General features: G+C 45.5%; 1 protein-coding gene across 1 annotated transcript in view; it reads left to right on the top strand.

Moving 5' to 3' along the window:
- The first annotated feature begins 2,725 nt into the window (after nucleotides 1–2,725).
- RAI14 (retinoic acid induced 14) overlaps nucleotides 2,726–26,709 on the top strand; it is a 155,146-nt gene continuing 131,162 nt past the window's right edge. Inside the window, exon 1 of the mRNA XM_040420997.1 lies at nucleotides 2,726–2,941. The gene's annotated coding sequence lies outside the window, so the exon portion shown is untranslated. The remainder of the gene's footprint in view (nucleotides 2,942–26,709) is intronic.

Raw genomic sequence — 26,709 nt, 5'->3', positions numbered from 1 at the left:
AAGCACAGGACGAGGATTCCCATGACTGTCACACTGCAGCAGGTTTACAGTAAACACCTCCAATCTGAATAGGAATCCGGGAATCCAGGGGGTCTTTATTTAGGGTCTCTGGTGTGGGCCTGTATAAGGCCTCTTGAACACAACCGTGTGTCCCCCGTGGTCATATTGCTGGCCGCATACGGCGGGTCCGCAATACACGGGACACCGGCCGTGTGCATTCCGCATCACTTGAATGGGTCGGCAAATCCGAAGATGCGGTGCGGAACGAAACCACGGAACAGAAGCACTACGGAGTGCTTCTGTGGCGTTCCGTTCCACAAAAAGATAGAACTTGTCCTATCTTTTTGCGGAACAGACGGATCGCGGACCCCATTGAAGTGAATGGGGTCGCGATCCGCATGTGGCTGGCCCATGGTTGGTGCCCGCGCATTGCGGACTGCAATTTGCGGTCCACAGCATGGGCGCGGCCAGCACACAGTTTGTGTGCAAAAAGGCCTAAGTCTAGGACAGGGATCAGCAACCTTCGGCACTCCAGCTGCTGGGAAACTACAACTCCCAGCATAAAAACACGCTGAACTGTTCTTCTAGCTCCCATAGAAGTGACTGGAGCATTCTGGGAGTTGTAGTTTCTGAACAGCTGGAGTGCCGAAGGTTGCCGATCCCTGGTGTAAGAGGTCTTGAGGATGTATTTCTTTAGTGGGACTTGGGTATTAGTTAAAGGGGTATTTTGGTTACAAAAAGTTATCATCTATCCACTGGATGGAGGATAACTGTTAGATTGGTGGGGGTCTGACCATGGGTACCCCCCGCCCCCCAATCATGTGAACATGGGTCCTAAGCAAATGGAGTGCTATAGCACTTCTGGAGATGGTGGATAGGACCCCTTTGATTGCGATGGTGGTCGGTCCCAGTGGTTATACCCCCAACAATCTAAAAGGATACCTTGTTACTGGAATCTCCCTTTACGTTGGTCTGTTATAGTTTAGGGGTCTTCTATGGCGTGTGTGGATTTGTTTAGGGGTCTGGTCTGGGGCTATTTCTTTAGAAGGTCTGCTGTGAGGTATGGATTTGTATAAAGGGGTCTGGTCTGGGAGGGGGGGGTCTGTATTTGATTAGAGGTTCTGGTCTGGGGTATGACTTTGTTTAAAGGTACATTCATACAACCGTATTTTCGTTCCAATCTGCATTTTTTTTTTTTTTACGGATCGGACGCGGACCCATTTATTTATATGGGGCTGCAAAAAACGATGCTGACAGCAGACTGATATCATCCGCATCTGTGTGGTCAAGCCGGAAATGACAGACCATGTCCTATAGATACGGTCATGTGAATGCGCCTTAAGGCGTTTGGTCTGGAGGGTCTGTATTTCTTTCGATGGTCTGGAGTCTGTTAGGGGTCTGGATATGTATTTGTTTGGGGCGGTCTGTAATGGCTCAGGAAATCTAGTCTGATGGTTTGTATTTGTTTATAGGGTCTGGTCTGGAGTCTGCATTTGTTTAGGGGATCTGGTCTCTGAGTTTTTATTTGTTTAGGGGGTCTGGTCTGGAGTCGGCATTTGTTTAGGGGGTCTGGTCACGGATTTTGTATTTGTTTATAGGGTCTGGTCTGGAGTCTGCATTTGTTTAGGGGGTCTGGTCTGGAGTCGGCATTTGTTTAGGGGGTCTGGTCTCGGAGTTTGTATTTGTTTATAGGGTCTGGTCTGGAGTCTGCATTTGTTTAGGGGGTCTGGTCTGGAGTCTGCATTTGTTTAGGGGGTCTGGTCTCGGAGTTTGTATTTGTTTATAGGGTCTGGTCTGGAGTCTGCATTTGTTTAGGGGGTCTGGTCTCAGAGTTTGTATTTGTTTAGGGGGTCTGGTCTCAGATTTTGTATTTGTTTATAGGGTCTGGTCTGGAGTCTGCATTTGTTTAGGTGGTCTGGTCTCTGAGTTTGTATTTGTTTATAGGGTCTGGTCTGGAGTCTGCATTTGTTTAGGGGGTCTGGTCTCGGAGTTTGTATTTGTTTAGGGGGTCTGGTCTCGGAGTTTGTATTTGTTTAGGGGGTCTGGTCTCGGAGTTTGTATTTGTTTATAGGGTCTGGTCTGGAGTCTGCATTTGTTTAGGGGGGTCTGGTCTCAGATTTTGTATTTGTTTAGGGGGTCTGATCTCGGAGTTTGTATTTGTTTAGGGGGTCAGTTTAAAAGGTCTGGTATGGGGGTCTGTATTCCTTTAAAGGGTCTAGTCTGGGGGTCTGGATTTGCTTGGGATCTGGTCTCGGGGATGTTAATTCGTTTAAATGCCCCTGGCTGGGGGAGGGGGGTATCCCCCATATAAATGAACATAAGGTAAAAATAAAAAATATGATGCCCCTTAATACATGTCTTTTTGAAATCTCCCTGAAGTTTCTTTTCAAAGCTAGCATGTCTGCTGACAATCTCTGTGGGTTGCCATATTGGTTGTCACCCAGCTTTCCCAGATGCAGATTCCTAAGAATTCCTGGTGTAAGCAGCAGGAGCACAGAGGACACACCCTGGGTGTAGATGTGGTGTCATGTCACCTCCACCATGGCTCCTGTGCACATGGCAGAGTCCAGCCTCCCCCCTCACAGACTGGCACCACCTCCTCTCTGGCCGGTGACAGTAGCTGCGCTGCAGTGGCGAGCAGCGGACACCAGGTGGCAGCACAGAGCCTCCAGCCCCCACTCCAGGTTCAAAACTGCAAACAAAAGAGGAGAAGAAAAAAAAAAGTACAAAGATCAGAAGTGGAGAGTAATGCTGCCGGCAAGCAGAGGAGATCAGCGGGAGCAGAGGCAGCAGGCACCGTGATCAGGGCCCGGGGAGGCAGCCAGCAGCTCTGCCAGGAGGCATCACCAGCTCCCCTGCCCTCCTGTCATGTGCCAGGGGTCCCAGCTCTGCCAGCAGCCTGTGGAACACAAGGGAAGCCTGGAGGAGAGAGCTGCCTGGGGTAAGAGACCTCCTGAGAGGGTGCCCTGGGGGGGCTGCACTGGTGAAAAGTGGCTGGGGTCTGCATGGGACACTCCAGCAGGATTGGGGGGCACCATATGGCACAGGGGCACCATGCCAGCTCATACCCTGGGCTGTCAGTAGGCAAACATATGTATCAGAAGGTGTCATATCGGGAACCTAGAAGCTGCAGAACATCTTGTCTTGCAAATGGCGACGCAATGTTCTGCAGGCATTGTCGCAGTATGAATGGCATCTAAAGGGGTATACAGCGGAATGGGTGATGAGCATTAAATGAGTGTGGGGTCCACCAAATGCCACCCCCATTCGCCCCATTGTTGTTGCTGTCGTTGGGGTGGGGGGGCGACCAGGGACCCTTATTCTAGCAATCTAGCGAAACCCCCCATAGCACCTATCCAGTAGTATTTTTTGCCACTTTTAAGGAATTGCATGATAAGCAATTCTCTAATCTTCTCATAGGAGACTGTGGAGAGCGCACACTGCTGTATCCAGGGTAGGCACATATCCCTCTCCTGCCCTGATAGTTTGCTACAATGTATCAGTCCAGCGTCCAAGAGGATTGTCTAGACTGGACGCGCCACCGTCGCAGACTCTCGGCTGAGACAATTTAGGTTTGTTCTCATTTCATTGGCAGCAAGCAGAGATCTTGAAACTACAAAGTCTATTTAAAAGTTGCAGAACTTTTTTTTTTATGATACAAATGTTTCAGCTCTATTTACATAAAGACTGGAAAATTCCTTTAAGCGACTACACTCCGGGGCTTTAAGTTTAACCTGTTGTATGCCGGCGCCGCTGGATTTTTGGACTGTGCCGGATGCTGTGAGGGATTGTCTGTGATGAGAGCTTTGTGTAATGTTATTAGAGCCGCGTCGTAACTTTTAAGTACCGCCGTGTAATATATTCCATGTTATTGCAGCGCGTAAGTAGTCACTGGAGAGGGGATTACGGACGATTGACTCTGATGGGATCCTTAAAGGGGTTGGCCCACGAATAAAAACGATCAGCTATCCACAGGATGGCTGGGGGTCCGAACGCCGAGGAGGAGAATGGGGATCCCTGAGTCCCCTGTGTGAATGGAGTAGTAGTCCACGTGTGTAGGGCTGCAGCAAACGATTATTTTAGCAGTCGAGTATTCTACCGATTACTCGAGTACTCTAATAAGAAAACCCTTTCTAAAATAACGTATTGCTTTATAAAAACTATATTTTTATTTCTTACAGTGGTATAGCACATAATGACACACACATAAGGCTGAGTTCACAGCTGCAATATACATTCTGTCAGAAGAACGGCCAGAATCTACCATATCGGGTATAGCTGATACTGCCGGCGGCTGCAGCGAATGACTAATGGGGTCCGGCCTTGGGACAGCATTTTGGCCGGACAAAAAAAAAAAAAAAAAACGCTTTGGACGATACCCGGCATGTATGCCGGAACATGGCCAGATGGCCTTGGACCACATTATAGTCAATGAGAGCATATAGCTGGTTGTACCCGGCTATACCCAATACGGTGTACTCCAGGGTGCCATCCATTGCCAGCCAAATTGCCATGCCCCCCACGCCCCCAGTGCCATCAGATCAGCCCCTCCATGCCATGTCCCCCACTCCACCAGTGCCATCTGCCCCTCGATGCCATCCATTGTGTCCCCCTCCCTCAGTGCCTCCATGCCGTCCATTGCCATGTCCCCCACTCTCCCAGTGCCTCCATGCCATCCATTGCCATGTCCCCCTTCCCCAGTGCCTCCATGTCATCCACCATGTCCCCCACTCCCCCAGTGCCATCAGATCAGCCCCTCCATGCCATGTCCCCCACTCCCTGAGTGCCATCTGCCCCTCCATGCCATCCATTGTGTCCCTCTTCTCCAGTGCCTCCATGCCATCCATTGCCATGTCCCCCTCCCCCAGTGCCTCCATGCCATCCATTGCCATGTCCCCCTCCCCCAGTGCCTCCATCCCATCCATTGCCATGTCCCCCTTCCCCAGTGCCTCCATGCCATCCACCATGTCCCCCAGTGCCTCCATGCCACCCACCATGTCCCCCACATCCCCAATGCCATCAGATCAGCCCCTCCATGCCATGTCCCACAGCGCCATTAGCCCTTCTATGCCATCCATGTCCCATCCCCCACTCCCCCAGTGCCATCAGCCCCTCCATGCTATTGCCACCCATGTCCCCCAGCGCCATCAGCCCCTTCAAATCACAGGTGCCCCCTTCAATCCTTCCCCCCGCTAACTTTATACTTACCTTTCCTGGCAGTGCGCTGACATAAAGTCCGCAGGAGACGGACCGCGTCTTCTTCCCAGCATGCACTGGGAGGGACCTGACGTCACACACAGCGTCAGCCAGCGCGGTGCCGAGTCGGGAGGCCACGGGGCGGAGAGTGAGAGGCTTCACTTCACTCACGCTCCGTGGTCACGTGGATTTTTGGGCCTCGATTACATCGATGAATCGTTTCAGCCCCACACGTGTGTGACCACTACTCATAGAGATGAAAGGAGCGCGTATTTAATGGGATTGACCACATTTTACAAGCTTTTTAGCCCTTCCCCCGCACGGGCTAATCCTAGGCCTGCGATGGCTAACCTCCGGCACTCCAGCTGTGGTAAAACTACAAGTCCCAAGATGTACGCTTACTTGGCTGTTCTCAGAACTCCTTAGAAATGAATGGAGCATGCTGGGAGTCGTAGTTTCACCACAGCTGGCGTGCTGGAGGTTAGCCATCACTGTCCTAGGCTATTGGGAACCTCAGTGATCAGCTGTGATCTGTTGGAGGAGCTAATAGCAAGGGTTGAATTTCCCTGCAGCACCCCCAGAGGAGAAGGAAAGTATTACATGGTGCCCATTGGAATGCTTGGATGTATAAGTCCTCCACATTCTCTTTGTAGCAAACTGTACAACCCCATGACGTGTCGCTGTGCCGGTCAGTGCATTGCCGTCTCCTCTGTGTTGGTTTTGTCAGGCTGAGGTGTCAGGCGTTGGTTTCGCACTTAGAGATTTCCACTAAGCCTCCATAATATGTAGAAACAGGATCTGCAATTGAGGTGGCCCCTCGAACCCCAGGGCGGGACTTTTTGGGTTGTTTCCCTTGGATGTGTATGGAGGTTTTTTATTTGGGGGTCACTAAAACAGTCAAAATGCTAAAAAGGTGTGCAGGAATTTGGGGCTGGGATCGCTCCCCTTACAGAATCATCTGCACCATCAGAGAAGAGCTCAGTCCACAGACTGAAGCAACTCTCCCTCTAAAAGGCCTCGTGCACACCACGGATCTGCAAAATACGGATGCCGGCCGTGTGCACCCCACACTTTCCTCGGCCCCTATTATAGAAATGGCTGCTCTTGTCCGCACAGTACATGTTCTAGACATTGCGGAACGGCCGCACGGATGAGATCTCTGTCTGCTTTTTTTGCGGCCCAATAGATATAAATGGGTCTGTGTGCGATCCTCAAAAAATGCGGATCAGGCACGGACCCAAATTACAGCCGTGTGCATGGGGCCCAACATAGTGGAAGTGACAGCATGATCTGATGTATATATTAGAATGGTTTAAAAAAATATCACGTATCATTAGATGGTACGATACGTGATAGATGATATATGATATGGGATAGATGATATGACCTGTATGATACGTGATAGATGATATGATCTATATGATACGTAATAGATGATATGACCTACAGTACAGACCAAAAGTTTGGACACACATTCTCATTCAAAGAGTTTTCTTTATTTTCATGACTATGAAAATTGTAGATTCACACTGAAGGCATCAAAACTATGAATTAACACATGTGGAATTATATACATAACAAACAAGTGTGAAACAACTGAAAATGTCATATTCTAGGTTCTTCAAAGTAGCCACCTTTTGCTTTAATTACTGCTTTGCACACTCTTGGCATTCTCTTGACGAGCTTCAAGAGGTAGTCCCCTGAAATGGTTTTCACTTCACAGGTGTGCCCTGTCAGGTTTAATAAGTGGGATTTCTTGCCTTATAAATGGGGTTGGGACCATCAGTGGCGTTGAGGAGAAGTCAGGTGGATACACAGCTGATAGTCCTACTGAATAGACTGTTAGAATTTGTATTATGGCAAGAAAAAAGCAGCTAAGTAAAGAAAAACGAGTGGCCATCATTACTTTAAGAAATGAAGGTCAGTCAGTCAGCCGAAAAATTGGGAAAACTTTGAAATTAAGGGCTATTTGACCATGAAGGAGAGTGATGGGGTGCTGCGCCAGATGACCTGGCCTCCACATTCACCGGACCTGAACCCAATCGAGATGGTTTGGGGTGAGCTGGACCGCAGAGTGAAAGCAAAAGGGCCAACAAGTGCTAAGCATCTCTGGGAACTCCTTCAAGACTGTTGGAAGACCATTTCAGGGGACTACCTCTTGAAGCTCATCAAGAGAATGCCAAGAGTGTGCAAAGCAGTAATCAAAGCAAAAGGTGGCTACTTTGAAGAACCTAGAATATGACATATTTTCAGTTGTTTCACACTTGTTTGTTATGTATATAATTCCACATGTGTTAATTCATAGTTTTGATGCCTTCCTAGTCATGAAAATAAAGAAAACTCTTTAAATGAGAAGGTGTGTCCAAACTTTTGGTCTGTACTGTATATGGTGCGGTCGGATGATATGATATATGATTGGAAAAGCTATGTATGATATAGGATCAGATACTATGACATGTACGATTAGAGGATATATGATCTATATGACATGTTCAGATGATGTAATTAGATGATATGATCACATGGTATGCATCAGTGATATGATAATAGGATATATATAGCTTATGATTAAGTGATACGATGTAATCCAGGGACATGATAGGAATTGATACTATGATCAGATACTATGACATGTACTATCTATGATTAGATTGTATGAAATATATTACGTAATTAGATGATGGAATATGTGGTATGACATATATGATGTGATCATGTGGTAAGATTCAATTGTATGAGTTGATCACATGATATACGATCATGGATGATATGTATGGTATATGTGGCTCAGCGCTGGGGTCCTAGATTCGAATCCAACCAAGGATAACATCTGCATGGAGTTTGTATGTTCTCCCCTGGTTTGCGTGGGTTTCCCCCGATTCCTCCCACACTTCATCCTGATAGGGAACTTAGATTGTGAGCCCCATTGGGGACAGTGTGATGCTAATGTCTGTAAAGCGCTGCGGAATATAGTAGCGCTATATAAGTGCGTAAAATAAATAACCACATGATATATGACTACTGATGTGATTACATGTGTGTATTAGATATGATTAGATTATATGAGATGTATAACATATAATTCAATCATACAATGTGATCAGATGATATGACATGAGTGATCTGTTAGTATGACATGTATGATGTGATCACAAGACAAGTTATGACATGAATGATATATAATCAGGTGATATGACATATAATGCATTCAGAAAGTCTTCAGACCCTTTCACTTTTCTCACATTTTGTTACGTTGCTCCTTGTGCCCCTCATTCTGCACTCCGTCCTCCATAATGAGAAAGTGAGAACAGAATGTCCGAAATCTTTACTAATTTATTGAAAAGGAAAAACTACAATCCTGCACTGACATAAGTATTCACACCCTTTACTCAGGACATAAGTATTCAGCCCCTTTAGGCTGGGTTCACACGAGCGTGTCCGGATTAGGTACGGATGCGTCCCGGTGTATTGCGGCAAACCCGCGCGATTAGGTATGCAATTGTAGTCAGTTTTGACTGCGATTGCGTTCCGATGTTCAGTTTTTATCGCGCGGGTGCAATGTGTTTTGCACGCGCGTGATAAAAAACCGACTGTGGTACCCAGACCCGAACTTCTTCACAGAAGTTCAGGTTTGGGTTAGTTGTAGTGTAGATTGTATTATTTTCCCTTATAACATGGTTATAAGGGAAAATAATAGCATTCTGAAAACATTCTGATCAATTGAGGGTTAAAAAAAAATTAAAAAATTAACTCACCTTCTCCTCTTGTTCGCGAAGTTCCCGGTCTCTTCTTTACTTCTTTAATGATGAACTACCGTCTAGGACCTGTGGTGACGTCAGATCACATGCTCCAATCACATGGTCCATCACCACGGTGATGGACCATGTGATTGGAGCATGTGATCTGACGTCACCAATGGTCCTTTAGCCGACAGCTCATCAGAAGAGACCGGGAACTACGCGATCAAGAGGAGAAGGTGAGTTAATTTTTTTATTTATTTTTTAACCCCTCCAGCGCTATTTTACTAAGCATTCTGTATTCAGAATGCTATTATTTTCCCTTAATCATGTTATAAGGGAAAATAACACAGTGAATAGACTTTCATCCTAGCAACCATGCGTGAAAATCTCACCGCATCCGCACTTGCTTGCGGATGCTTGCGATTTTCACGTAACCCCATTCACTTCTATGGGGCCTGCGTTACGTGAAAAACGCAGAATATAGAGCATGCTGCGATTTTCACGCAACGCACAAGTGATGCGTGAAAATCACCGCTCATCTGAACAGCCCCATTAAAATGAATGGGTCAGGATTCAGTGCGGGTGCAATACCTTCACCTACCGCATTGCAGCCGCGCGGAAATCTCGCCCGTGTGAACGCAGCCTTACTCAGGACATAAGTATTCACAGCCTTTACTCAGGACATAAGTATTCAGCCCCTTTTCTCAGGACATAAGTCTTCAGACCCTTTACTCAGGACTTAGTTGAAGCCCCCTTGGCAGTGATTGCCGCCTCCAGTCTTCTTGAGGATGATGCCTCGAGGTTTTTTACACACCTGGTTTTGGGGATTTTCCACCATTCTTCTCTGCAGATCCTCTCCAGCTCTGTCAGGTTGGATGGGGATGTCGGTGGACAGCCATTTTCAGGTCTCTCCAGAGATGTTCCATTAGGTTCAGGTCAGGGCTCTGGCTGGGCCACTCAAGGACATTCCCAGTTTTGTCTCTAAGCCGCTCCTGTGTTGTCCTGGCTGTGTGCTTAGGGTCATTGTCTTGTTGGAAGGTGAACCTGTGGTCCAGAGCTCTGGATCAGGTTTTCATTAAGAATATCTCTGTATTTGGCTCCATCCAGCTTTCCCTCCACCCTGACCAGTCTCCCTGTCCCCCCAGCATGACGTTGCCACCACCGTGCTTCTCTGTAGGGATGGTATTGGGCAGGTGATGGGCAGTGCCTGGTTTCCTCCAGACATGACACTTAGAACTGAGGCCAAAAAGTTCAATCTTGGTTTTATCAGACCAGAGAATCTTGTTTCTCACAGTCTGAGACTCCTTTAGGTGCTTTTGCAGCAGGCGCCTCCCCCGAGGGCCCTCTATAACGCAACCCAGGTGTAGGAATGCCGAGTGGAATAGTGCAGCCTAAAATGTCTCTTTATGTGTGTCACGGTGCTCCTACCTGGATACAGCTGGACCCCAGGCTTTGGCTCCGAAGCAATAAATAGGAGGAATAATTGAGGGATAAAAGAATAACTTCAGTCCAGACCTTGAGATGAAGTTCAATGGCGGCTTTACTTTGCATAAACGTTCTCCAAAACGGTTTACAGGCTTTGTCTTGGTTCCAGCATACTTTAGAATGAAACTGGCAGGAAAACTCCACTCTGCCATATCTGTTTCCCTCTGAATCTGCTGTACTGACAGGCTGGCTGTATAACTCTGTATGCTGCACTTCACTTTGTAGTCTGACTCTCGGTTATGTCAGGGAACTTTTATTTTAGTACAAGGAGCAGCATAACAAAATGTGAAGAAAGTGAAAGGGTCTGAAGACTTTCTTAAAGGGGTTATCCCATCTTAGACAATAAGGTGCGGGTCCCACCTATGGGACCCGCAACCTACAAGGAGAACGGAGCCGGGGAGAGTTGTGGCTGGAGGACCCCGGGGTCCGTCCACCACCAGGCGCAGCTCCCCGCCTCTCCCATTGAAGTGAATGGGAGCGCACCGCGCATGCGCGGCCACGGCTCCCATTCATTTCTATGGGGCCGACTGAAATAGCCGAGCCATCGCTCGGCTAATTTCAGCGGCTCCATAGAAATGAACGGAGGGCGGCTGCGCATGCGCGGTGCGCCCTCCTCAACTTTCTCCGCTCCGTTCTCCTTGTAGGTGCGGGTCCCAGAGGTGGGACCCGCACCTATGAGACAATGGGGGCATATCCTAGCGATATGCCCCCATTGTCTAAGATGGGATAACCCCTTTAATGGGTTTCTGTCATCAGAAAAATGGGTATTAACCTGGCTGACCTTAGCGATGTGCTAATGTCAGCTGAACATGACTATATTAGTTCCATGTCACTATGTGCCGCTGTTATTTAGAAAAACGAACTTTTATAATATGCAAATGAGCCTCTAGGAGCAGGGGGCGGGGGCGTTGCACCTGCTCCTAGAGGCTCTGTTCGCTTACCTCTTTCCACGCCCTTCTACACTTGATTGACAGCGCCAGGCTAGCGTCGGTCTCCTGTCTGCCGGGGAAATCTCACGCCTTCACCATCCCGTTCAGTATTCGGCGCAGGCGCAGTGAGGGAAGGAAGTTCGCCAACAGCCGGCTTCCTCACTGCGCCTGCGCTGAATACTGAACGGGGCGGCGCAGGCACGAGATTTCCCCGGCAGACAGGAGACCAACGCTAGCCTGGCCCCGTCAATCAAATGTAGAAGGGCGTGGAAAGAGGTGGGCGAACGGAGCCTCTAGGCCGGGGCAGGTGCAATGCACTCCCCCCTCCCGCTCTTAGAGGCTCATTTGCATATTATAAAAGTTCGTTTTTCTAAATAACGGCGGCACATAGTGACATGGGAGTAATATAGTCATGTTCAGCTGACATTAGCACATCGCTAAGGTCAGCCAGGTTAATACCCATTTTTCTGATGACAGAAACCCTTTAATGCACTTTATATGATGTGATTGCATGGTATGGGGATATCTATGATATGACCGTCATGATATATCAGTAGATGATATGACTGGTATGATTTATCAGTAGATGATATGACCGGTATGATATATCAGTAGATGATATGACCGGTATGATATATCAGTAGATGATATGACTGGTATGATATATCAGTAGATGATATGACACTTTATTCGGGCCTCTCGTGAGCACTAGAAGGCCATCTTGTTGGCTTGTGACAACACTGAGGACCTATGGCCGCCCGTCCCTGCGTCACTGCTCAGGTTTTATGACTCTGTTTATTCTCATGGAGAGGCTTCAGGACGGGACCATAAAGCTGGGGCCATGTCCCTCCCTTTGTCTTTTCCTGTCACCAGCACATCTGTGTAAAATTACAATCACTGCCCTTCATAGCTGTGCAGTAACACACCCATCATCCTGGAATAACACACCCATCATCCAGGGCTTGCAGGCGGAGGCTGTAGTCTCTCCTGGAAGGAAAACAATTCTGTAGAGATAACGATGGGACCAGATTTAGCAAAACTGGTGTAAAGGGAAAAATGCATGAGTTTCCCCTAGCAACCAGATTCCACCTATCATTTTTCAGAACATTTTAAGAAAAGAAAGGGCAGTTCTGATTGGTTGCTAGGGGCAACTAAGACAGTTTTCCTGTTACACAGTTTTGATAAATGAGGCCCTGTACCCACTATTGCAGGCGTCAGCAACCTTCGGCACTCCAGCTGTTGTGAAACTACAATTCCCAGCATGCTCTATTCATTTCTCTCACGTTCTGAGAAGAGCAGAGGAAGTATGCATGCTGGGAGTTGTAGTTTCACAACAGCTGGAGTGCCGGAGGTTGGCCTACCCCTGCACTATTGCTTGGCTTAGGCTACATTCATACAATTTTGCGGAACGGGTGCGGACCCATTCATTTCTAAGAGGCGGAGAGCACACCGCGTGCTGTCGGCATCGTTGCTCCGTGCCGCGGCCCCGCAAAAAAATGGAACGTCCTATTCTTGTCCGCAAATCACGATCCGTGGCTCCATTCAAGGCCTCCTGCACATGACTGTATGGTTTTGTGGTCCGTTTTAAACAGTTCCATTTTTTTTCTTTCAGTAGTGTTTCCATTCCTTTCGCCGTTTCATTTTGCCGTTCCGTTTTTCCGTTTGGTTTCCATTTGTGATCCATTTTTTGCGGATCGGAAATTGAAGCATACAATAGTGTTTAAACAGTAAGTACATAAAAAAATTGGGCTGGGCATAACATTTTCAATAGATGGTTACGCAAAAACGGAACGGATACGGAAGACATACGGATGCATTTCGTATGCATTCCGTTTTTTTTGCAGAACCATTGACTTGAATGGAGCCACGGAACGTGATTTGTGGGCAATAATAGGACATGTTTTATCTTTGAACGGAACGGAAATACGGAAACGGAATGCATACGGAGTACCTTCCGTTGTTTTTGCGGACCCATTGAAGTAAATTGTTCCGCATATGGACCGCAAACGGTACGCAAAAAAACGGAACGGAAACGTAAAAAAATATGGTCCTGTGCAGGAGGCCCAAGTCAATGGTTCCGCAAAAAATACAGAATGCATACGGAATGCTTCCCTATGTCTTCCGTATCCGTTCCATTTTTGTGAAACCATCTATTGAAAATCTTATGCCCAGCCCCATTTTTTTGTATGCTTCTGTTTGCGGAAAAACAGAACGGCAGAACGGAAGCGGAACGAAAACGGAAACACTACTGAAACAAAAAAACTGAAAAACGGTTTAAAAACGGACCACAAAACCATATGGTCGTGCGCAGGGGCGCCTTAGGCCTCATGCACACGACCATTGTTTGGGTCTGCATCCGAGCCGTCGTTTTGGCGGCTCGGATGCGGACCCATTCACTTCAATAGGGCCGCAAAAGATGTGGACAGCACTCCGTGTGCTGTCCGCATCCGTGGCTTCGTTCCGCGGCCCCGCTAAAAAAATATAACATGTCCTATTCTTGTCCGCGCTTTGCGGACAAGAATAGGCATTTATATTGCCGGCGCCCGTTCCATTCCGCAAATTGCGGAAGGCAACACGGACGGCTTCCGTTTTTTGCGGATCTGCGCTTTGCGGACCGCAAAAAACGGCACGGTCGTGTGCATGAGGCCACATGCCACATGTCACATCTGAGGCCATAAAACCTGAAAACCCCTTTAATTGTGCTGCTATCGGCATAATTCCGCCTCCAGTTAATCATTCGTTCAGAGGCGCTCCAAGTGATTATTAGTAAAGTGACATCAGCCGTGGGGCGAGAGATGTGGAATGGAACATGTGGATATTCATTGTGACCTCATTAAAATAAATTTGGATTATCCCGACCTCCTGCTGAGCTATTATAACCAGGCTTTATAATGCCATCTGGCCAGCCGGCGATTATCAACCGCTCTCCAACTGGATACGAAATGTGGAAGGCAGTGGGGGCGATGCTTTTTACAGTGCACATTCATGGCAGATTTTAGCAGTACCTAACCCCTTCCCTAATCCTTAGGCCTCATGCACACGACAGTATTTTTTCACGGTCCGCAAAACGGGGTTCCGTTCCCTGATCCGTTTCCGTTTTTGTTTCCGTGTGTCTTCCTTGATTTTTGGAGGATCACCAGACATGAAGGAAAGTGGAAAAAAAATCTAAGTCAAGTTTGCCTTGCAAATGATAGGAAAAAAACAGACGCGGACGACAATCTTGTGTGCCTCTGTGTTTTTTCACGGACCCATTGACTTGAATGGGTCCGCGAACCGTTGTCCGTGAAAAAAATAGGACAGGTCATATTTTTTTGACGGACTGGAAACACGGATCACGGACGCGGAATGACAAACGGTGCATTATCCGAGTTTTCAACGGACCCATTGAAAGTCAATGGGTCCGCAGAAAATCACGGAAAACGGAACAACGGACACGGAACACAACAACAGTCGTGTGCATGAGGCCTTACCCTAATTTTAACCCTGCAATTTTCTGTTTTCGCATTTTCATTTTTTACTCCCTACCTTTCCAGAGCCATAATGTTTTTATTTTTCCATTCACATAGCCTTATGGGGCTTGTTTTTTCTGCAGGACAAGTTGCACGTTCTAATATCACCATTTAATATTGCATATGATGTAGTGAGAAGCTAGAAAAAAATTGGTGGAATTGGGAAAAAAAACACACTGTTTTATGTGTTGTTTTTTTTTTACAGCATTCCCCTGTGTAGTAAAACTTACCTGTTACCGTCAATCTCCGGGTCAGTACGATTACAGTGATACCACATTTATCTAGTGTTTCTTGTGTTTTAATAATTAATAAATACAAATTTGGGGAAAAAAAAATTCTTTGCATAGCCATAAATCCATAATTCCATTATTTTTTGCAAGGCCATCTGTAATTTTTTTATTGATACCATTTTGGAATGTGTATGACTTTTTGATCACTTTTTATGAAATATTTTTTTAGGAGTTGAAGCGACGTAAAAACGCGGAATCGACCATTCGGATTATTTTTTTTCCTTTTACAGTGTGCCTTATGGGATAAATACAGGGGGATTGATTCGAAATGTTATTTTTTGTATTTATTTTTTACTATATTCTGTAAACCTTTTTTTTTTTTACTTTAAGTCCCCCTAGGGGACTTAAACATGCTGTAAACTTCAGTATCCGTCTAGGCAGCCTTCCAGATCCAATAAATGCAAGTGTGAACCTACCCAAATCTGAACTCTCAGATTTAGGGCTCATGCACACGAACGCATTTTCTTTCCGTGTCCATTCCGGTTTTTTTGCGGACCGTATACGGAACCATTCATTTCAATGCGCCTGCAAAAAAATAAACGGAAGGTACTCCTGTGTGCATTCCGTTTCAGTATGTCCATTCCGCCTAAAAAAAAAAAAAAAAAAGGACATGTCCTATTTTTTTCACGGACAACGGTTCACGGACCCATTCAAGTCAATGGGTCCGTGAAAAATCACGGATGCACACAAGATAGTCATCCGCGTCCGTGATCCGTGTCCGTGATCCGTGTCCGTTTTTCCTATCATTTTCAATGCAAACTTGACTTTTTTTTTCACTTTTCATGTCCGTGGATCCTCCAAAAATCAAGGACAATCAAGGACGCACATGGTAATTGCCTGTGTCTTTTCTGAAATGACAGCTCATCATTGGGCCATACGCGCAAAATATCAGTCCAATTTAAAAGCACTGCCGCACAAGTCTGCTGAAAAAAGTTACCTGACTTGTGCAGTATTTTTGGTACCGCTTTGCTCTTGTAGTGTGTTTTAGCACCTGGTGTTTTTTAGTGTGTTTTTTGCATGCCTTGTGTTTTTTATAGAAACGTATGTAGCTCCCCCTCGTAATGCAGAGCAGTCTGGGGAAAATACAGTGGTACAAAAAATGCCATTACATACACAGGCACTAGTATTTTTTTTTTATCAGCCTTAGGGCTCATGCACACGACCGTATGTATTTTGCAAAAAATACGGATAACGTCCGTGTGCATTTCGTATTTTGCTGAACGGAACAGCTGGCCCCTAATAGAACAGTCCTATCCTTGTCCATAATGCTGACAATAACAGGACATGTTCTATATTTCTGCAGAACAGACATACGGAAACGGAATGCACACAGAGTAACCTCTGTTTTTTTTTCCGTATGGTTCCACATTTGGTTCGCAAAAAAAAAAACGGAACGGACATGGAAAGAAAATACGTTTGTGTGCAGGCTCTCCAGGATTTTGGAAGCGTGGTTGGAAGAGCCGTCTGTGGTGACCTAACAGCATATTAGCACAGAGAGTTTTTATTTTATTTTTTTATTAAAGGCAAGAAAGGTATTAGAATAAAAAAAAAACCTCACCGCTCCAAACCCACCCCAATGTAGCCGCTCCTTTCCTCCAACTCACTGCAGCCATGTTGGCGCTGGAACGGAGGGGACTGCGGACCGTGACTATACCTGGTGCTGTTTTTGATAGAAAGCAGTTATGCTTTTCTGAAACTGGCGAATTTAAAGGGATTTCCGTCTTTAGACATAAAAGTAGTATGGGTGAGGGTCACCACTCTGGCTGAATGGGTTTCACAGGACCCGAGAGGTGGGACCCGCTCCCATCGGACTTGAAGTGGAAAACCCCCCTCTAAATAAACTTCTTCAGACGTCGGGTTTAGTCCATGAAAACCTTGAGGTTATTTTTCGGAGGCGACAACGCCCTGCAGGAGATTTAGCTTAATATTCGTCTGAACAAGACAATGCCAGGGACGCCAGTAAAATCCCCGAATTAGAGGTTAATTAGATAATTTGGCCAGACTCTTGTTTGAAAGCCATTAGAGATAACCTGGCTTATAGAGGGGCGGCTCCTCTATATAAACTTCCGTAGTTTATAGCCGGCTCTAAAGTATACAACGTTGGGAAATAATCTGCTGCTGAGCATGACTCTTCTCCGCCAGCAATGTCTCAATGCTGTCATCGGAGGCGGTGATCGAAATAGCGCAGATCCTGCCCAATGTATCAGAATGGCGCAGATGGCATGAGAGGTCATTCTTCTTAGAGATGCTATTTTACGCCATCTGCTGCTTCAGCGCATGTCGGCCAGTTGCACGTATTTTATAACTGTGCATATTTTATGGCTTTCCTTGCCAACAAACTTTTCACTAGACCAGTGTGGTAGGTGCAAAACTTTTGAAAAGAATTGATAAATACCGTACCTCACAGAGCCCATAGATGCCGTACTCCATTTTGCTGCCATACAGGCCAGTGATCGTGTGGCCATAGCTTTCTGCCAAATTAGCGTCTGTATCTCCCCACAATACACATGTCTTCTTGACTCGGCCAAGCATGGATGTCTCCTGAATGGAAACGGATGGAGAAAGCCCCTGCCAGCTGCTTCGCTTCTTGAGAACAAGAGGATAGGGCAGTTGAAATCCAATCTTTATCTCCACTGACATGGGGGGAGTTGGGAGGGATGAAAGATGGTCAGTCCAGCAGAGAGATGATCAGTTCTGCAGAGAGATGGTCAGTCCAGCCGAGAGATGATCAGTTCTGCGGAGAGATGGTCAGTCTGGCCAAGAAATGGTCAGTCTGGCCAAGAAATGGTCAGTCAGGAGATGGTCAATTCTGCCAAGAGATGGCCTGTCCAGCCGAGAGATGATCAGTTCTGCCGAGAGATGGTTATTTCGGCCGAGAGATGGTCAGTCTGACTAAGAGATGGTTAGTCTAGCCGGGAGATGGTTGGTCTTCACAACAGATGGTCAGTCCTGCTGAATCTGGCAAAGTCTGACCGTTATCTAATTTTTATGGCTAGCTTTAGTTCTATCCATTCCTGGGTAGCAGCAAATTCTTTAAAAATTACCCAGAAAATTGCTTTTAATGCAGTTCCCAAAATAAAATAATTTTGCTCCAAACTGGAATTCCAGTGACTAGAATTAGTTCTAGGGGAGAATCTGGTGCTAAACTGACCGTACTGAAGGGTGAAGTCTGAACGGGACAATTTGGAGAACTTCTGTGCCTGTTGAAGGTAGTGTCAGATTGTCGACTGTTGCCACCTTTTGAGATTAATGGGCTGATCTAATGAATCCTCAAATCGACACACCAATGGATTTTGATTTTCCAGGAGTCAAAAACTTCAAAAACATTTCAAATTATTCCGCTTAGTGCAACAGTATAATTACTTGACTAGAGCTTCCATAGAAAAGCATTGAGACGCACACTCTTTTACTGCGCAACTTTGCTGCGACACCAGTCCACGGATGGTGAAAAAATGAAGACCGTATTTCGACTGTATGAATGAGTCTACATCCGTTCCAGACAGCACATTGTGTGCGGTCGTGTGAATGCTCCCTAAAGGTAAATTCACACAGCAGTGTATTTCATGTGGATTTTTCCGTGCAGATTTAGATGCGTTTCCACATCAAATCCGCATCAAAATTGGCATGTGTTACGTAGTAACATAGTTTATAAGGCTGAAAAAAGCCCTCCGCCCTTCCAGTTCGGCCTGTTATCCTGCAAGTTGATCCAGAGGAAGGTAAAAAAAAAACTGTAAGGGCTTGTTCACATGAACGTATGGGTTTCGTTGCCGTATTGCAGACCGCATATGCGGATCCGCAATAAACGGACACCGTTCTGTGTGCATTCCGTATGAATGGGTCCGCAAATCCGGAGATTCTGAGCGGTGCGGAACAGAAGCACGGAACGGAAACCCACGGAAGCACTACGGAGTGCTTCTGTGGGGTTCCGTTCCATACTTCCGTTCCGCACAAAGATAGAACATGTCCTATCTTTTTGCGGAACGGAGGGATGCAGGCCCATTCAAGTTGAATATGTCTGGATCCGTCCCGGAAGCCTCACGAACGTTCTCCGTGCATTGCGGACCGCAAAATTGCGGCCCCAATGCACGGAACGGAACCCATACGTTCGTGTGAACAAGCCCTAAGGTAGAAGCCAATTTTTGGGAAGGAATTTTTTCCCCTAATCAGGCATCAGAATATCTCCCTGGATCACGACCCCTCTCTAGTAGCTATAGCCTGTAATATTATTACACTCCAGAAATACATCCAGGCCCCTCTTGAATTCCTTTATTGTACTCACCATCACCACCTCCTCAGGCAGAGAGCTCCATAGTCTCACTGCTCTTACCGTAAAGAATCCTCTTCTATGTTTGTGTACAAACCTTCTTTCCTCCAGACGCAGAGGATGTCCCCTCGTCACAGTCCTGGGGATAAATAGATGATGGGATAGATCTCAGTACTGACCCCTGATATATTTATACATAGTTATTAGATCTCCCCTCAGTCGTCTTTTTTCTAAAGTGAATAACCCTAATTTTGATAATCTTTCAGGGTACTGTAGTTGCCCCATTCCAGTTATTACTTTAGTTGCCCTCCTCTGGACCCTCTCCAGCTCTGCTATGTCTGCCTTGTTCACAGGAGCCCAGAACTATACACAGTCCTCCATGTGTGGTCTGACTAGTGATGTGTAAAGTGGCAGGACTATGTTCTTATAACGGGCATCTATGCCCCTTTTGATGCAACCCATTTTCTTACTGGCCTTGGCAGCAGCTGCCTGACACTGGTTTTGCAGCTTAGTTTGCTGTTTATTAAAATTCCTAGGTCCTTTTCCATGTCAGTGTTACCGAGTGTTTTATCATGTAGTATGTACGGGTGATTTGCATTATTCCTTCCCATGTGCATAACTTTACATTTGTCAGTGTTAAACCTCATCTGCCACTTATCTGCCCAAGCCTCCAATCTATCCAGATCCATCTGCAGCAGTATACTGTCCTCTGTAGTATATATATACAGTATACTGTAGTATGTATATACAGTATACTGTCCTCTGTAGTATATATGTACAGTATACTGTAGTATGTATATACAGTATACTGTCCTCTGTAGTATATATGTACAGTATACTGTCCTCTATAGTATATATATACACAGTATACTGTAGTATGTATATACAGTATACTGTCCTCTGTAGTATGTATGTACAGTATACTGCTCTCTGTAGTATATATACAGTATACTATCCTCTGTAGTATATATATACAGTATACTGTCCTCTGTAGTGTATATATATACAGTATACTGCCCTCTGTAGTATATATATGCAGTATACTGTCCTCTGTAGTATGTATATACAGTATACTGCTCTCTGTAGTGTATATATACAGTATACTGTCCTCTGTAGTATATATACAGTATACTGCCCTCTGTAGTATATATATACAGTATACTGTCCTCTGTAGTATGTATATACAGTATACTGCTCTCTGTAGTATATATACAGTATACTGCCCTCTGTAGTATATATATCTAGTATACTGCCCTCTGTAGTATATATATATACAGTATACTGCCCTCTGTGGTGTGTATATATATATATATACTGTCCTCTGTAGTATATATATATATATATATATACAGTATACTGTCCTCTGTAGTATATATATATATACAGTATACTGCCCTCTGTAGTATATATATATATACAGTATACTGCCCTCTGTAGTATATATATATATATACAGTATACTGCCCTCTGTAGTATATATATATACAGTATACTGCCCTCTGTAGTATATATATATATATACAGTATACTGCCCTCTGTAGTATATATATATATATACAGTATACTGTCCTCTGTAGTATATATATATACAGTATACTGTCCTCTGTAGTATATATATATATACAGTATACTGTCCTCTGTAGTATATATATATATATATACAGTATACTGCCCTCTGTAGTATATATATATACAGTATACTGCCCTCTGTAGTATATATATATATACAGTATACTGCCCTCTGTAGTATATATATATACAGTATACTGCCCTCTGTAGTATATATATATACAGTATACTGCCCTCTGTAGTATATATATATACAGTATACTGTCCTCTGTAGTATATATATATACAGTATACTGTCCTCTGTAGTATATATATATACAGTATACTGTCCTCTGTAGTATATATATATACAGTATACTGTCCTCTTCCGTGTTAATTACTTTACACAGTTTAGTTTCATCTGCAAAAATTGATATTTTACTGTGCAAGCCTTCTACAAGATCATTAATAACTTACGGATTTTGTTGCAGAATTTGACGCGGATTTGCCCCAGATGTCATGACATATGCACTGAAAATGCACAGATTTCCGAAGCTGCACCACAGATCTATTTCTGCACGGAAAATTCGCCAGACGTATATATGATATTTTGAAAATCTCCTCTAATTAGCTGGAGCCGTATTATACTGGGGACCTTCTGAATGAAAATCTGTGTATAATATGCACCGTGTGCATGTAGCCTAAGGGTATATGCACACGATGCGCACTAGGCCTTATGCACACAAACGTATTTTGTTTCCGTGTCTGTTCCGTTTTTTTTTGCGGATAGGATGCGGACCCATTCATTTCAGTGGGTCCGCAAAAAATGCAGTCAGCACACCGTGTGCTGTCCGCATCAGTAAGTTCGTTCCGTAGCCCCGCAAAAAAAATAGAACATGTCCTATTCTTGTCCGTTTTAGGCATTGTTACAATGGATCCGCAAAAAAAAAACGGATGGCATCCGTTTTTTTGGGTGAAACGCAAAACACATACGGTCGTGTGCATGTAGCCTTAGGCACGTTTTTTTTCTTTGCGGATTTTCTGCCACGTAATACAGCACCAGCAGTTTCTCCAAATCTCATCTACAATTTTTCCGTGCAGAAATCGACCTGCGGTACCAATTTCTAAATCCGCAGCATGTCAATTGTTTGTGCAGATTTCATCCTGTGGGTGAGATCTGGGGCAAATCTGTGTCCAAATCTGCCCAGACGCAGCGAAATCCATACGGAAAATCGCAATAAACGGCACTGTACCCAAGGGTGTATTCACACTGTACGTCTGAGGTATTTGTTGGGAGAATTTCCTGACGGATGCCAACCTATTGTAGCTTAATGGGGGTCAAAGGGACCCTCCTGCGGCTTCCGTCGTGTGAATGGGGCCCTAACGATACAAATGACGCACGCTTTCCCAGCACGCAGGAGAAGCAGGTACCGCAAAAGCGTGACTTGCTAATGGTGATCCCAGTGCTGTATATGAATGTATAGGCCCCCGAGTCATCCTGTGCATATCGTTTGTACTCGCGCATCCCCAGCCGGTTTCCATTTTGAGGAAACACATGACATATGAGCATTTTTCTCCGATGACATCTGAGGAAACGCACTTGCCCCAGTAATGATGGCGGCCTCCGGGAGTCAAAGGCTATCAGCGCAGCGCTCTGGCGTACTGCACATGTAACTGGTGTGATATGTAATGCAGGAAATGTACGATTAAACATGACATATGGAGACAATCTCTGCATCTGTCCACCAGGCGATTGCCTTTTGAGCATTTTTTTATTTATTTTTTTGCTCTGGTGTACACAGGGACGGCTTGATGACTCACTGGAGCTTCTCCGCCTTCGTTCCTGGTCTCACTTCTTCTCACTGGTTTTCCCGGAATCGCCCGCTTCTCGCCCTTAATTTGTCCAATGACCCAGTGTAGCGCGAGGAGCCACGAAAGGATTTTCCTGACTAACGCTTCATCATCCTTCTTCAAATGAATAGGACTTTCCTGTTCTGCACCCTTTTGTATTTCGTTTTATCACTTTATTTTTTTTCAAGATCTCTGCTTGCGGTCAGTGAATGGAACGTTCTGGGGGGGGAGCCTGGACAGACCTGGTACTTTGCACTGATACACTTTATCTCCACCGATACTTTGTAGCAAACAATCAGGGCAGGAGAGAGATTTGCGCTGCTGATTTCTGCTTGCTGTCAGTGAATGGAAGCCACACGTAGACCTAAAACTGGGTTACAGCGTTTCAGTTTAGGCAGTTGTTCAGTCTGCACTCACGTGTGAAAGGTTTTTCCTGCACCGATACATGGTAGCAAACGGTCAGGACAGCGGAGAGACGTACGCTGCAAATGTATTTAGTGCGGAGTGAGTTTTCTAGACTGGATGAAATTGTGGTAAGATTTTTAAGAGATGTAAGGTCTGTATGAGGTTTTAGACAGTAGTTGGTCATCAGCCATTGCAAAAAATGGAATCGGAGCCTCAGGTCGCCATTGAATTGAATGAGAAACCGCTCCATACAAATATTTTTGGGGGCGTGAAATCAAAAATGCAAGTGCTGCTGAAAATGTCATGGTCACACCCCATAAAGGTTTTTTTTTGCAGGTTTTTCCGGGGCAGAGCTCTGGAGTTATCACTTCACTTGTATGTAGAAAATGGCGCCAGTCTTCCTGGCCCCAGTGGGCAGGGCACTTAAAATGGGCTGTGAATGCGAGTGCACGGCGCATGCGCGGCTTCTTTAGGAGTTTCCAAAAGAGCCGAACGAGCATGCCCGGCTATTTCCGGAAGTCCCATACAAGTGAATTCGTCCAGGAGGTGATAACGTATAGATTTACCTTTATCTATAGCTCCCTGCCCAGCATTGATAGAAGGCAGACGTTTCCTCGCCGGACGCTGATATCTCCCTCCTTACATCCTCTTCTCCGCCAAGTAGCCATGCCGTTCAGGAATCTGGGAAAGTTGGGGCGACACACCTATGTTATCCATAATGGCAGCCATACTGGTTGTCGCCATGTCTAACTATTCAGTGGGGCGTCCTATGTTAATGCTTGTCTATGCAACTTTTCCATTCAGGAGTCTGGGAAAGCTGGGGCATTACATGTTTGCAGCCATATTTCTTCCACTTCCTCTTCTATATCTTTGCAACTTTGCCATTCAGGAGCCAGGGAAAGCGTGTTAACCCCATGGGAGCTGTAATGAAGGCAGCCTTATGGCATAGTGATGACAACATGCCTTTCAGGAGTCGGAGTCTAAAAAAGTTGGGGGACCCCCTGTGTTATCGGTTCCGTCAGTCATATTGGTTGTCAGTAGGCCTTGTCATTCAGTGATATTAATGCATAATCTTGTAGTTTTACCGTTCAGGACCCCGAGAAAGTTGGGTGACAACCCTGGTGGGAGCCGTACAGAAGGCCGTATTGCATAACGATGTTAATTTGCCATTTAGGAGTCTGAAAGATGCTACATGGTAGCCATATTGGTTTTCACCATATCTGGGTATACAGTGGTTCATTCTCCCCATATTACTGTGTATTTTGCCATTCGGGAGTCTGGGAAAGACTCGGGTGGCAAGACTCATGGAAGCTTTATTAAGGCCATACTGTATAATCATGCCAATTTGCCAATAATTAAATGAAAAAGTTGGGGGACCGTCACATGTTACCTGCAATGGCAGCCATATTTGTTGTCAACCTGCCCCGTCTATGCAGCATTGGCATTCAGGAGTCTGGGAAAGTTGGAGGACCTCCCTTGTGTTAGCTGTCACCCAGCTTTCCGAGTGTAAGTTATGGGGGTCAGACTTCCTAGTTATGCAGCGATACTTCCTCTTCTCCTATATTATATATTGATAACTATTTTGCCATTCAGGGGTCTGGGAAAGTTGGAGGACCTCCCTTGTGTTATGTTATGGCAGCCATATTGGTAGTCACCCAGCTTTCCGAGTGTAAGTTATGGGGGTCAGACTTCCTAGTTATGCAGCGATACTTCCTCCTCTCCTATATTATATATTGATAACTATTTTGCCATTCAGGGGTCTGGGAAAGTTGGAGGACCTCCCTTGGGTTAGCTATTATGGCAGCCATATTGGTAGTCACCCAGCTTTCCGAGTGTAAGTTATGGGGGTCAGACTTCCTAGTTATGCAGCGATACTTCCTCCTCTCCTATATTATATATTGATAACTACTTTGCATTCAGGGGCCTGGGAAAGTTGGAGGACCTCCCTTGTGTTATGTTATGGCAGCCATATTGGTTGTCACCCAGCTTTCTCAGTTGCAGCGGAAAAAAATTCTGCTAAAGATCTGACTGTAATTTTAACAACTCAAGGTCTTCTGTACCAGGATGGGCTGTGTGTTTTCTGGACGTGCCCTCTACCAGTCATGGATTCACTGCGGTGCGGCTTATAGCAGAGGAGGGTACGTTGGTTCCATTCACTGCCTCATCCGCCGCTCTCCCGGGAATGTGATATTTCTGTGTGCACAGAGGACTCTTCCTCCCTCTCGTTGGCAGATACCTGATACGATGCCTCCTTCCTTTGTTCCCGTTCCAGTCATTGTCACTTATTTCCTTCAGGAGGAGCGGCTCATGGTGACAACTTCATCATCCTAAATGCAATTATTACCAACTTTATGGGGTGTTTCATTTAAAGGGGTGCTCCACTTGATCTCATCTTTTTTTAGACAAGTCTCCCGACTATAGGGTGATCATTGGATTTCTTTCTTGTGAGACCCTTCCCTCTAGTGACCAGCTACTTCATCGATTTGCAGAACCTTACCCAGCCTTCCTATTAATGGGAAGGCTGGGTGGTAATGAATATAGCCTCCATTACAGCTCCCTCAGCCTGAACCCTCCTCCTGTTAAATATATCAAGCAATGTAAGTGTATTCTTGTGTCCCTGGGCAGATTTATTATTCAGGAGTATGGAAAAGCTGGGTGACCCTCTATTACAGCTGCCAAAGGCTTTTCAGTCAGGATATAATAATGCCTGCTTATTCAAGGGGAATCTAACCCCAGATAAGTAACCAGATGTGGCATTCAGCAGTCTAGATAAGCTGGGAGACAACAGTAATGGTGGCCATATTGGTTGCTAAGCATCCTGACAGAAAGGAAAGACTCCATAGGGTAGATACATAAAAGCTGTCTTTGTTGCCTATGGCAACCAATCACAGCACAGCTTTCATTTTTCAAGAGCAGAATATGAAATGAAAGCTGCGCTGCGATTGGTTGCTATAGTCAGCAAAGACATTTTTCCTGAATCTTAAAGCTGTCTTTGAAGTCCATACCAACCAATCACAGCGCAGCTTTCATCTCATCTTCTGCTCTTGAAAAATGAAAGCTGCGCTGTGATTGGTTGCTATGGTCAGCAAAGACATTTTTCATAACTCTTAAAGCTATTTTTTGTTGCCCATAGCAACCAATCACAGCGCAGATTTCATCTCCGCTTCTGCTCTTCAAAAATGAAAGCAGTGCTGTGATTGGTTGCTACGAGCAACAGACAATTAAACTTTTCGGCTGTTTTAATAAATCTGTCTTCTATTTACTAGAGATTTTTACATTATGAGAGTCTGAACGTGACTGTATATTAGGTTTTCAGTAATATCTCTTGAGTGTCGCTCGCTGGCGCTTTCTGCTAAGTCCAGACGCTCCAAGCGAAGCCATGACTGCAGGCCAAGAGACTGGGTAACTCTATCCGCCTGATACCGGTGACCCTACTGCTGTGAAAGCGACTAAAGCTTCATGAAAAATAGATTGTGTTCAGAAGAGCAGACC

The sequence above is a fragment of the Bufo bufo genome, chromosome 2 (assembly GCF_905171765.1).
Source record: "Bufo bufo chromosome 2, aBufBuf1.1, whole genome shotgun sequence".
Taxonomy (NCBI): domain Eukaryota; kingdom Metazoa; phylum Chordata; class Amphibia; order Anura; family Bufonidae; genus Bufo; species Bufo bufo.
The sequence above is the reverse complement of the archived record's forward strand: the minus strand, read 5'-3'. Positions and strand labels throughout refer to the sequence as shown.